The 12858-nt window shown below is 37.7% G+C and overlaps 1 protein-coding gene across 4 annotated transcripts in view; it reads left to right on the forward strand.

Moving 5' to 3' along the window:
- The window catches only part of GHR (growth hormone receptor), a 130656-nt gene that overhangs the window by 17691 nt on the left and 100107 nt on the right, over positions 1–12858 (forward strand). The window lies entirely within an intron of this gene.

A 12858-nucleotide genomic window follows, 5' to 3' on the forward strand; every position in this document is an offset into this window, starting at 1 on the left:
AGATTCAAAGGAAGTTTTGAATGTAGTCTGATGAGACTGGTGACAGAATGGACCATGGAAGGAATCCTTTAACATTGAATTGAGAGCAAAAATAATTAGTCATTTCAGTGCAATGAAGTATAGAAGTTTTTCATTGCAAGCTTACCACTGACTAGATGAAATAAAATAGTAATTCCAGAAAAACAGAGATTCCAAGAAATCAAGGCAGTTTATAATTTTAAGTTGGATTAGGCTAATAGCTTCATTTCTTAAAAGTAGCTCAAATGTTTTAAATAAAATTTGCAGTCTGAAATGTTTGTGTTTTTTTTTCACTAAAAAAAAAAAAGGAAGTAAACAGCTAAACAGAAATAATTTCTAGTAGGTTTGTGTAGTGAGTTCAAATAATTTCATATGTATTCAAATAAATGAAAAATGTATTTTATTTTGTTTCTTTTTCATAAAATGTTACAATTCACTAGAAAGAAAAAAAAATAATCAATTGTCTATTGAATTAATTTCTGTATGAATTGAGCTAGCTGAGCTTTTTCATCATGCCGAAAGGATCTTTTTTGAAGTGTTTTTGCTGCTGTGCTGACTGCTGCCAGTTCTCTTTCATAGAGAAGCCGGCATTTTTATGGTTCATATGAAAACAGTAAGATTAAATGAATATTTACCAATGCCTGATTATTGTTATGCAAAATAACAGCGTCAGATAAAGGATTATGGTGGCTATCACGGTGATGTTAATGAAGTGGTAGGCACTGAGTGTTTCTCTTTCTTCCTCCATTCTGCCTTTTTGTGTTCAAGGAACATTTAGGAGTTGTTAGGAATGCCCTAGTGAGAACGATTGGCGATAGGTGGTCAGTTGGACTGGATGGTCTTGTAGCTCTTTTCTAACTTTGGTGATTCTATGGTTCTGTGGTTAGTGGACGTGGTGGGGATGGGTTGGTGGCTGGACTAGATGATCTTTGTGGTCTTTTCCAGCTTTAACAGTTCTGTGGTTCCTCAGATCCCCACGTGTGTCTCACTTCTCTCATAAACTAAGTTCCAAACTTTACACCTTTCTTTGAACCTGGTGGCTGTAATTCTCCACACTCCTTGATTTTTCACTGACCTCTACAAGGAGCCTAGAGGTGACTTGGTGTTCATAGCACCCAACAGTGGAACAGTCAGTCTCTAATTGCACGTATGTTGCTCCCATTAATGCATTACAGGGCTACTGGTACCTTTCAGATAAGACCACATCATTTGCTCATGCTCAGTCTGTTTTACTCCAAACTCCTCTTCCACTATGGGGCACTTTTTCTTTTTTTTAAGCATTGTTAGTGGTAGTGTGCTATGTATTACAAGCGCAACGACACATCATCAGTAGGGTAAAACTAACCTGTCTCATGACGGTCTAAACCTAGCTCACGTTCCCTATTAGTGGAATAGGCGTAAGTGGGCTTTGGGTTGTGACACATTAGGACCCTTCCCCTTGAGATAAGGACTAATGGCATGTGCAGTCCTGGTGGGCGCGCTTACGTTATTAATCCTGATGTATGTAGCTTTAGTGGACAATGAGCATAGAATATATAAGCATGTATCAGCTTCAATATCAGCTTCAGTAAATTGCCTTTTGCTGTTCACCACAATGGTGTCACCTCAGTGATTGGCCAAGCTGCAGTCTTCCAGGGGAAAGGACACTAGAAGTCTACAGTGCTACATGCTAATATTTAATCTTGTAGTAAAACAGTGATGAAAACCATCTTGAATCATGGGAATTCCCCAGATATAATCACTTACACTCCTGTGATTTAAGGCCTCTTTTCGTTTTTTTCTTTCCTTACCATGCCCCCAAACAAATGTGTTTTAGAACAAGATTCAGCATGTGAAGTGGTGCAGTCAAGTAGACAAAATCCATCTCTTTATTTCCACAAAAGGTTGGTCAGAACAGATTTTGTTGAGGAGCTGGTGAGGACTCACCTGCTGCATTAGCATGACATTGGAGTTCTGCCTATGGCACTGTCCTGTGTCGGAGCAAAGTCCTGTTTGCTTTGTGGTCAGTAAAGATCCAAACACTGCTTTTTGTTTTTTTGTGGGTTTTTTGGTGTTTTTTTTTTCCCATAGCTGAAGGTGATAACTTAAGGCCAGACACTTTTGACAATACAGATTTGCCTCTGGCCTCCACTGTTACTTACAAAGCTTTTCAAATACAACTACTAAACTGGCAGGCAGTTTTCTTCAGCTGCATGTTGAGATTTTCTAAGAGCTTTTGCTCTCCCTGAGGTTTATTGCAAAATGAAAATGTTCTCTTTGTCTCTGGCGTGACTTCAGGTTTGTAAACTTTGTTAACCAAAGAAATATTGAGTTCATATTCCAAAATACTTGGAATCCAGTTGTTGACTTTCGGGTACATAGGGCCATTGCTCTCACTCAGCACAGTTTTGCCCTTAAACTTCCGGATGATCCCTGTACACATTTTCTTGTTTATCCCCTTTCTGTCAGAGGGCTCCTTCCTGGAAATCCCAGTGTGAGCAGTTTCTAAACTGTGCTGAGGGTGATGGTTTGCTTTTGCTGTAAGAGTGCTTGATGAGATGGATTGTAGACATCTTGCATGTTTTGTTTTGTTTTGTTATAGCAATGCAGATAAGAATATTTGGGTTATCATAAAGGATGAGTGCATGGGGTGCATACCTAGAGAGGGGGATTGGCAGGTAGGAAGTAGTAGTGGGGTTTAGCAAGGAATTTCTTCCTGCAGGGCAAGTGGTAAGGGGTGGTGGTTGGGAGAGGCTGTATCAGAGTACTTGCCAGTGTTGAACTTCTGACTTTCCCCATTCCCCTTCGTGCAGCCTACCCCTCTACCCTCCAGCCTATCTCCTTCTGCTGGACATCACCTCTTCTTTGATCTCATAAAGGTGGCCTTGACTGTGCATGTGCTGAAAGGTAATTTCATACTGAGCAGCCTGGTTCTTTGTTTTGGCTGAATTCCCAATCCAGGTGCTGGATTATTTTATCTTTTTCAATTGCTATTTTCTTGACTTTGTGGTAATGGGAAGGTCAGAAGGCAGTGCCAGATTATAAGGGGTGTTTTAGGGAGACTTTAAAGGTGGAGCTGCGCTGCCTTCAGGAATAATGCTTTGTTTGTACAGTGTGAGTCAATTTGCGTTCCATTTTCACTGTAACAGCTCAGATACAATTACTCCATGCCATGGGCTGCTTTGATGAGTACTATATGTTCAACTGAACTTTTTGACCTCCTAAATGAATCACAGAGAGAAAGTTAATGCTATTTATATTTCATCAAACATTTGCAAGCTGGGCATGAGTTGAGAATGTACACAAAAGGGATGTTACCCTTTATATTCAAGCTAATCAAGGGAAGCCTGGTGTCTTTTTGATGGATAATTATGAGCTTCTGCTGTAGTCAGCTGACTGCAGTAATGGGGCTGCTTTTTAAAAATAGACACTGTCTACTTTCATATTGTGGAATATAGTAATGTTAAAGATGCCTTATTGTGGGAATAGCCTCCTTTTCTTGAGTGGTCCTGCTTACTTCTTGATAGTTGAAAAGGAAGCGGAGGAGAGATGAGATGTGGTAAGGCTCACTCTGTTTTACTTTCTGTATTCTTTCATATCTATTTAGCACCTTCACAGGCATTTGATCTTACACATGGTTCTATAATATGCTTGAAAGCATTTCATGTTTAAAGAGTCGCAGCAAGTCTGTATCTTACTTCTGATGCAGGTTTATAGTCTCCCTTACTGCCTACAGGATTTCACAAGTCCTAAAGGTTGAGGACCCAGAAGAAATAAGAAAGCTCATTTTTAAACACAGCCTCATGAATTTTGAATACCTGTGGTTTTCTTGGCAAATCCAGTAACTTTCTGAAGCAATCCCATTCACTGTGTTTGGTGTATGGAGGCCTTAGATACTTGAACAAAGAAAGTAAAAATTGTTTCTTTTGCTGTGTCTTCCTTTACTCCCTGAGAGCAAAACTATTTACAGGTACTGAAGTCGTTATTAGTTATTTTCTATATGTGGATGCTACGGAGGCTACTGCAGTTCTATGCATAATCCACAGTCAGAGTCTTTGGTGTGGTTTGAGAACACATTCATCTCTCTAAACTGGGCTCATTGCACGTCTGGGCAGTAATAACGAAGGAAAGCTTCAAGGCATATTTGAGCGTGTTGTCGGGAATGATTCAAGTGCAGAGAAGGGACAGGAAGTTCTTAGTAGTAAAACTGCTGTGTAGGACTGAGTCATACTTGTTTATATATTAAAAAAAAAAAAAAAACAACAAAAACCACAACACCCAGCATTCGTTTTATTTGCTTTCTGGAATTTTCTCAGTTCAACTGTTATTTCAGAAGAAAGCGTGCTCAAACCTTACTAAAGTACAGAAATTTCAGAGTTAAGCTGCTTTTACAGGTGAAGAAATCATCTTGTGCTCTTTTCCAAGGTTTCTTTTAGCAACAGTTATATTCTCCAACTCTCAAGACCCCTTATGTTTGGGAGAGATGTGGATGCTGAGCTGGAAAGCGGCTTTGTCCTTTGTAGTATGTAAACACGACACCTTCAGGGTAGCAACAAATGACCTCTGTTAAAAAAAAAATACAATTATGTTTAATTGATTGCAGTAGAGTTATTGTTCCTTTTTAATTTTAGTGCCTAAGCTGTTTTTCTCCTTAAAGAGATTGATATTTTCATTTGCAAGCTTTTTTGTGTCTAAGTGCAAATAGTGACAACACTCCAAAGCTGTCTCATCTCATGGGTAATGGAGTGGTACTGTTTATCTCCTTGTCATATATGACTCATATTATTGCACCTTCTAACAAGTCTGTTGTGTCTTTATTACCTGCAATATAATGCACAGAACATCTCAGCATTGATAGCTAATAAGGTCCCTTTATGGTTTTGAGTTGAATGTCCCTCCAGTGATAATGTTTTTGTATTTGTGTAACTTGTAGATTTTATAAACAAGAGAAACCTTTCAAAAAGTACAGTTGACCTAGTTAGTTTGTGTTTGTATCCTACTGCAGGAGGCACTGCAAACAGAGGAAGAAGTTTCTGACTTTTGAGAAATATCCATCTATGTTTGATTATTTCCCTTGCCAACTGATCAGTGTCTGTCTGAGTAGGGCTGAAGATACGATGGTGTTCTCAGAAGCAAAAATATTTTGTCGTTTTTAACTTCCTTCTTTTCCCCCATTACTGGTTGCCAACTTTAACATTCTAAACGCTAGCCATGTTTAATAACTGAGGAGAGTGTTTGTCTAGTTTATGCTGATGCTTGATTTATGAAATACTGCCTTTTTTGAGGAAAAAATAACAAAATGAACAAGCAGTATTTCATCTCATTTCCAAAACTGTTAGCATGAATAGATACGTCCCGTGCTAGATGGTGGCAGTGAACTCCATGGAAATACTAGAGTTGTTCTCCATTAAGAAATGTGCAGCGCTACACCTAATGAAGCAGCACTTAGCTTTGCTGACGTCGCGCTGGAGCAGTACAGAGGTTCTTTTAAAACACAAGTGAATTCCCAGAACTCTTGCTTTGTAAATAAAGTCTGTTCACAGAGAGTCCTAATTGATAGTGACAGTTAATGTAATACCTGCTGTCTAGGCCAGGCTTTTGCTAAGAGAGTTCTTTGAAACTTATTTATTGATTGCTGCAATCAGTTTATTCCTGCTCCCCCCAAAAAGCAACAAACAACAATTAATTTGGCCTTCATTTTCTGATTTATTTTTTTATTTTTGCTTTTATTGATGGGATGAGGGATATGAAGGTCTCAGACCTTGCCTACCATTTTGTTTGTAAAGCATTTGGTATGTTTCATTTTACATGTGATTACTGCCCCAGGAATCACTTTTATTGGATATTAAATAAATGTGATTTTCTGTCACAGTTGACCTATGATTGACCAGAAAGAGATGCAGGACTTGCTGAACTCTCCATATTGTCAGTTCTTTGAAAACTAATTCTTGGTTATTTGCCTGTACCAAGAATAGGGCTTAGCTACAACACTGAGATTCCTCTCTCCAAAAGAAAAACATGTTAATGCAATAGAGGGGAGCATTCCCCTCTTGCTCTTAGAGTCATTAGTACTTCACAGGATGCTGTATGGAGACTGAGCCACAGGTCCTGGCTCCATGGTTCTTATTTGCTGCTGTGTACAGAAGTGATGGCAGTCATGCTTTGACCCTTCCTGCCTGTTGCATTCTGTTACAAATCAGAATACCGACTTGATTGCTGTTATGAGGGAATGGTTAATGTTTGACATATATCCATCTCATGTTTTCTTGTTCCCTTTCTCTCATACACTGTGATTGTTTGGTTCTGAATACTGCATTACTTACCTGTTGGGAAATAAAAAGTTCTCAGACCCCTTCTTATAAAATATAATTGTTGATTATTAGTAAAGATTTAGTTACAAAGTAATTATTATTCTTTCTTTATTGTCTAATGTTATTTGCTTTGTGCTTCTGTTTGTGCTTTAGTGTGCCTTTTATTTTGCATGGCAGTGTTTTCTCTGCAATGGGAGAAAAATACAGTATGGAAAAATAGAACAGATCTGAAACCAGATGAAAGATTTTAGTTGGAATATTACTGAAACAAAGTTTAAGCATCAGTTTTCAGCGAGCTACATCCTAATTTTAACGTGTCCCTTTAGATATGGATTGTTTGTGCCCTTATTCACCCTCTGAATCCCTGCTTAATTTTGACATGGCAGTTGTACTCTGAACCTTTTGTTACAGGCTTTTATGAAGGTATTGGAACAGTCTTCCAATCCTTGATCTTAAAAGGAAACAGGGTTAGAGTGGTTCAGCATACACTTTACTAGTGGCGAATCCAAAGAGTAGAGAGAGGATGCAATTGAAAGTGTTCTAAGGGACAAGGAATCCAATAAAGCAATTTAGCCTGCAGCAGATATACCGAGAGCTAAGCATTAGTGCAATAAGGTATAGAAGCTGTGTCCTGGTGTAGGCAGTCATAAAACAGACAGAACAAATTACACAACTCTTTTGTTTTGTCATAAGTCTGCACATAGTAGTGAATATTAATCATTTATTGCTTTTTTATTGTTATAGGCTGTTTTATTAGTCCCAGCTTTTGGTGAGAAATGTGACTAATAAAAACAACAACAACAACACAACTTTGGGAAAAATACTTCAAATGAAATACAAAATGAAAAATATTTTGTACAAATTTCGACCTATAGCATACCAATGATTTGAGAACTTACAGATTTTATAAGCTGTTTAAAAGCATAAGGTTTTCTTTTTCATTCTAAAAATGTTGAGTTCTCCAGATTCTCATGGTTTCTCAGTGTCCTGTTATGGACCTCTGTGGTTTTGTCTTGGCAAACAGTTTCCATTTGAGACTTTGTCTCAGCCTGAAAGGGCCCAGTTACAAGTGTGATGAACAGTTTTAAATGCCGATACAGAAACCTGCATTTTTCTTGAGATGTTAGAAATGATTATTGTCAATTCCATACTGCCTCACCTCATTAAGATCCACTCTTGACAACAGCATATGATTGTGCTGATGTTTAGCGGGGCCAACCATGCACTGCAAACCCACGTCGTAACTGGACAGGAGTATATCCAACAAGTACCTTCTCTGAACACTAACTCTTCATTTCAATGCACACCATTTTATACTGAGATTTTTTTCTCTCTAAAAGTTTTCTGAATTCTCTATCCCCTGCGATTTGAGTTTTGGGGGGGATCTGGGGGGCAAAGTGGCGATGGTAATGCTGAGTTGTACCTGCTGTTATCGCCAGATCAGCACTGTCAGAGTATTGAAACAGGGGCTTATAGTTAGCATCTAAGTAACTGGAGTACAGCTGGTCAAATGCTCTCACTAATCGTGTGTGTAGCACTGCCTCTATTCAGGTTTCTTTTGCATTGATTTTTGAAGGCTTGCTCTGAGAACTTAATCCATGTGATACAAAGCTGAATTCATCTTCAAGAAAGATGTTTTCTTTTTCTATTCGTGACCTATAATTTGGCTTCTGAAGTGTTTTGTACTAACCTGGCCCTGCAGGTTGGCTGTGGCTGATCAGTACTGTGTAAGATCTGCTCCAACTTCATCTGGGTGACGGATATACCTTGCTCTCATGTGCTAAGTGTTACAGTTAGATTAATGAGGTGATTATTTAATTAAGAACAAGGACCTGGCTTCTGTTACTGCATCTAGGGATCACCTGAGAATTTTCACCGAATACCAAATTTCATATCATTTTTGCCATATTTTTGCAATTCAAAGGCATTGCCCTTGATCTCAACTATGCTTTTATTAAGTTAAAAATTCCAAGTTTGTAAAATCCAGCCCAGACTCCTTCTGTCTCAGTCTCTGGTGTCCTACAGCCCAAACATATTTTTCTGTAATACCACAGTGTACTTCAGTGTACTTTTAAAAAGTATTTGCACAGGGCTTGTAAAGAGTGTAATTATGATCCCTTCCATTAGTAGAAGTAACTTAATGATTACCTGCAGTTTTGTAATGTTATATGACAGTTTCATAATTATGCTAATCTACTGTTTCTAATAGCATTCCAGTAGAGACATTAGCCAAGACTTTTCTTCTTTTCTTATCCTTATTATATTGCATAATTGGCTTCTGGTACTATCAAACCACGAGAAAATATGTATTAGTAATATAATTAATCCCTAAACGTTTCAAATCACATTTGTCAAGGTCTGCTTTTGTTATTCAACTTCATCTTTAATAACAACAATACTCCTTTGAATTGTGTACTTGCTTTGGTGATGTTTTCTAGTTTTGATACTCAGTGCAGAATTACAGAACATAGCTGGACCCAAAAGCATGTAAATACATTGCAACTTGCTTAGATTTGTGGTGGTCCAACACTAATTAAGGATAAAATAGCATCAGAATTGCACAGATGAAATTTCCATGTTTGGTTTTAGTGATCCAGGAATTCTGTATGTGAGCTGTTGGGTCTACAGTTGCTTATATGCATATGTACAAGTTAATAATAATAGAAGAGACTTGTGTAGTATTTGTTTAGAAACTTTATTTACATTGAACTTAACAGGATACTCCCTAAAATATAAGAGCTGCCTTAAGTGTGAGTTGTATTCTGCAAACTTAAGTTTACAGAGGGAAAATGGTTGGAAACAAGTTTTGGGAGCATACCTATCAAAACCTCTAGGAAAAATAGGAGGAAAATTTACTAGGACTCCTTATCCTAGTATGTAGGCCACTGCTATGGAAGATGGTATCTGCTAGGGCACATAGAGCAGGTGCTGTCCTTGAGGGAAGAAGTATCACCATACCCTGTTGCAGTCTGTGCAGATATTGAATTTTGATCCTAAGTGATTTGGAGTATGAAGCAGTGATGATGCCCCATCCCTGGAGGTGTTCAAGGCCAGGTTGGATGGGACCACTGGCAACCTGATCTAGTGAGCGTGGAAGTTAGGTGGCCCTGCCAGGCAGGGGAGTTGGAGCTTCATGATCCTTGAGGCCCCTTCCAACCTGGGTCATTCTGTGATTCTGTGTGGTGCAATAAGAAACTGTGCTTCTTGCTCAGCTTCACAGTGCTGCCATCTATGGTATGATGATAACTCTTTCACCAAGCAGTTTCAGGTTTTATTAAAGGTAAACAGGAGATATGAAAGCCTTGAGTAAATCCATGCTGAAGACCCATCCTTAAATAACAATTCTCAGATGAAAAAGAAAGGGCTTTTCACTTTGTTAGGTCTTACAAAATGTAAATAAACAGATAATTTGCTGTAAGCAGCTAAATTTTCTAAGACTGACAATTGGCAAGTAATTCACTTTCAGATAAGGATGGCCTACATTAAATGGACTATCTAGGTAAACATTTACGTTAATATAATACAGTATTAAATTAAAATACCAGAATTACTGAATGTAATCCTGAAATACTAAGATTTTTTTCAAGGATCAAAATTACACAGGTAACTGTGGCTGATATTAAACCAGGGGATAATCATTTACACACTTGTGTAACTTCTTTCATATGCTTTTAAGATATGTGTAAAACTTGATCTCTGTGAAGCATAAACAGCAGGATGTTTTTCAAGATTTGGGCTAGAAATAGCAGATCAATGATTTTAAGTATAATTTTAGAAAGCCACTGGTAGTTCTGTGAACATGAAACCTGAGCCTCCAGAACACTAAATATGGTCCTTTCTGGCTATGACTTTGAGAAGTGAAAAGTACAAAGTGTAACAATATTGAGACATTCTTCTCAATACCGCATACTCTCACTTTTAGTTAAATATTGTCCTAATACGATTGTGGATCGCTGATACTCTCAGTCCTATTTAAATAAAAATACAGTTGATTTACAAAAATTAGAAAATATAGACTCAATTCACACACATGACAGCCTTGAGCTGTTCCTTTTAAGCCAGTGGAAATTTAGACCTTTCCTTTATCTTAAGTAGTTAAAACTTCCGTCTCCTGCTTTTTTCTTGAATAGAAAAACAAACTCCACTTCTAGATAAGGGGACAGTGATCTTCAGCAAGAGGATAGCATTATCTCAGTGTCACTGAAGGTTCATTTCAATGATAGGATTGCTTAAATATCAATTAATGCAGAAACATAATATAAAATTTGTGCTCATTCATTACATGATTTTCTTCCAGTGCAGAAAATTCCATCTGTGACTCTGCTGACAAGACCCAGAAGTCCCTGTTTGAGTTTGAATTAATAGCACTTTATGACCAGGGTGTTTTTTGCGGTCATGCTGAGTTTATTTATTTATTTATCTAATAATTTTATTTATTTATTTATCTAATAATCTGGAATTACAAGAGTACGCTCTGACCCCCTTCAAAGCACAGTTTAGAGAGCACAGTTTAGAGAAACTTAACCTCAGGGTCTTTGGGTTGTGATTTGATTTGTTGTAGCTATAGCGTATTTGTTGTAGCTATAGCTATATACTTTGCACGCAGAGTCAGACAACAAGCCTCAGCACTCTTGGTCCAAACAGGACAGTCTAGGCATGGCAGTACAAGGAGGATGAGATGCAGATGTATGGAGTGATAGCTGGGTGTCCTACAACCATCCAAGGCAGATTTAGTCCATGGGATAGCTGATGCTCAGTCTTACAAATGGTCAACATGCTGCATCATTGCTGGCAAAATAACATTTTAGGTCTGAAATGAATTTGTGATAATATGCTCACCGCTCTGGATACCCAAATAAACTTTCTCAACAACCATTCCAAAGTGTTGGTCTGTATTGTTTACTTACCAATGCATAACATTTTTATTCTGTAACTTTATAAGCTATACCTCTGCTACACAGAAAATTTCCCAAACAGGTAACAGGCAACTTTTGTTATTATAAGTATTGTTCTTGTGGCCGTATTTCATTTGCTTCTGCCTTGTAGTACAGGGATTGGATATGATTTCTGCTGTTGTGAAAAAAAGTTATTTTTCTGTGAAGTATCTTGTATGCTTTTGACTAGCACGACTTAATCTGTGCTTCTGCTGAGGTTGGTGAAATTACTCAAAGTTACTCAAGAAAGAAATACACTGAAAACATTTGCCGTCTGCAAACAGTGATGGTATACTTGGAAGTAGTGTGTGCATCTCTTGCCTGCCTTGTGAGATGGGAATACCATGGTTTGTCTCTGGTGCCTACAGATGGGAGATTCCTCCTTGTCAGATCTTATGTGCCCAGCACTGAGCTCCAGGATGAAAACAGTTGCTTCCTGAGCCCTGCAAGTCAGCTCCTTCCCTCAAAGGTGTGTTACTGCTCTCTTCTATGAGCAGGTTTTTAAAGTGCTGTTTACTCAAAGAAAATGTGGGTTCGGGTTCTGTATAGTTCTCAGCAATCAGCCTACTGTACATTAAATTCTTTTGTTAAACTGTAGTGAAATGTGAGTGGTTGTTTTTCTCGTTGTAACACAGTCCTTAATATTTTGTTCAGTAACCAAAGTCACGGTGAATGTTAATGACTGGAAGCATTCACAGCTATTGGAGATCTATAAACATGTCTCAGACTCTATTACTTGATGCCTTTACATTTTTTATTTATATTTGTATTAACTGACAATGATATTTAATACTTTCTGGTGCCATAGTCTGTTTAGGAAAAAAAAAAATGGTGAGAAAATTTGAAATGCTTTTAATGGCTTTGCCATAATTATTGTGTTTTTATTTAATTTGTTGGAAAATCACATCACTGTGTTGTTTGGTTTTAAGTGCCGTCAGACAAAATAGTGTTGTCCAGCAGCTATCTTTTTTGTTTAGTGCCAGCATTTATAGATATTTCCATTTTTTGTAGCTTTCTGTAGTCTTCCCACAGTTATGGCTCCAGGTAATTACATACCAATATAAATAGAGTCTGACTGCTAAACAAACCTTTTATCACTTAGCTTTGTAGCTAACACACTGCTAGACTGCTTGTTTTAATGTATATTGCATAGCCATCATAGTTCAAATGAAGAAAAGAAAATGATTGGGAATTACAGGCTTCTCATTATTGTGAGGAATAAACAGCATCAGTTTAATCTGGGAAAGAAGATACGCTAAGCTTAAAAACTACCCAGATAGCCTATCAGAGGGACTGACATGGGCAATGAGCTTAGAACTGGTTAATGTTTAAAACTTTTTTGTGCATTTTCACTCATTATGTTTTCTTTTCCAATAAGGGTAGAAGCAAACAAAAAGTGTTGTTTAAGACTACTGAGTTCAAGGACTCAAAACATTAGCTCCAGGTCTCTTGTGCTACTCCTGTCATAAGACTTGATATTGCTACAGTAAAACTTGCCTGAGTTTGTTACTGTACACTGTATGCCATTTATTTCTGTAGGTAGTTTTCCTGCTTGATTAATAGATAGAAAAACAGAATGTAGCAGAATTACAAGAATCTATGAATGCTGAGATATG

The sequence above is a fragment of the Coturnix japonica genome, chromosome Z (assembly GCF_001577835.2).
Source record: "Coturnix japonica isolate 7356 chromosome Z, Coturnix japonica 2.1, whole genome shotgun sequence".
Taxonomy (NCBI): Eukaryota; Metazoa; Chordata; class Aves; order Galliformes; family Phasianidae; genus Coturnix; species Coturnix japonica.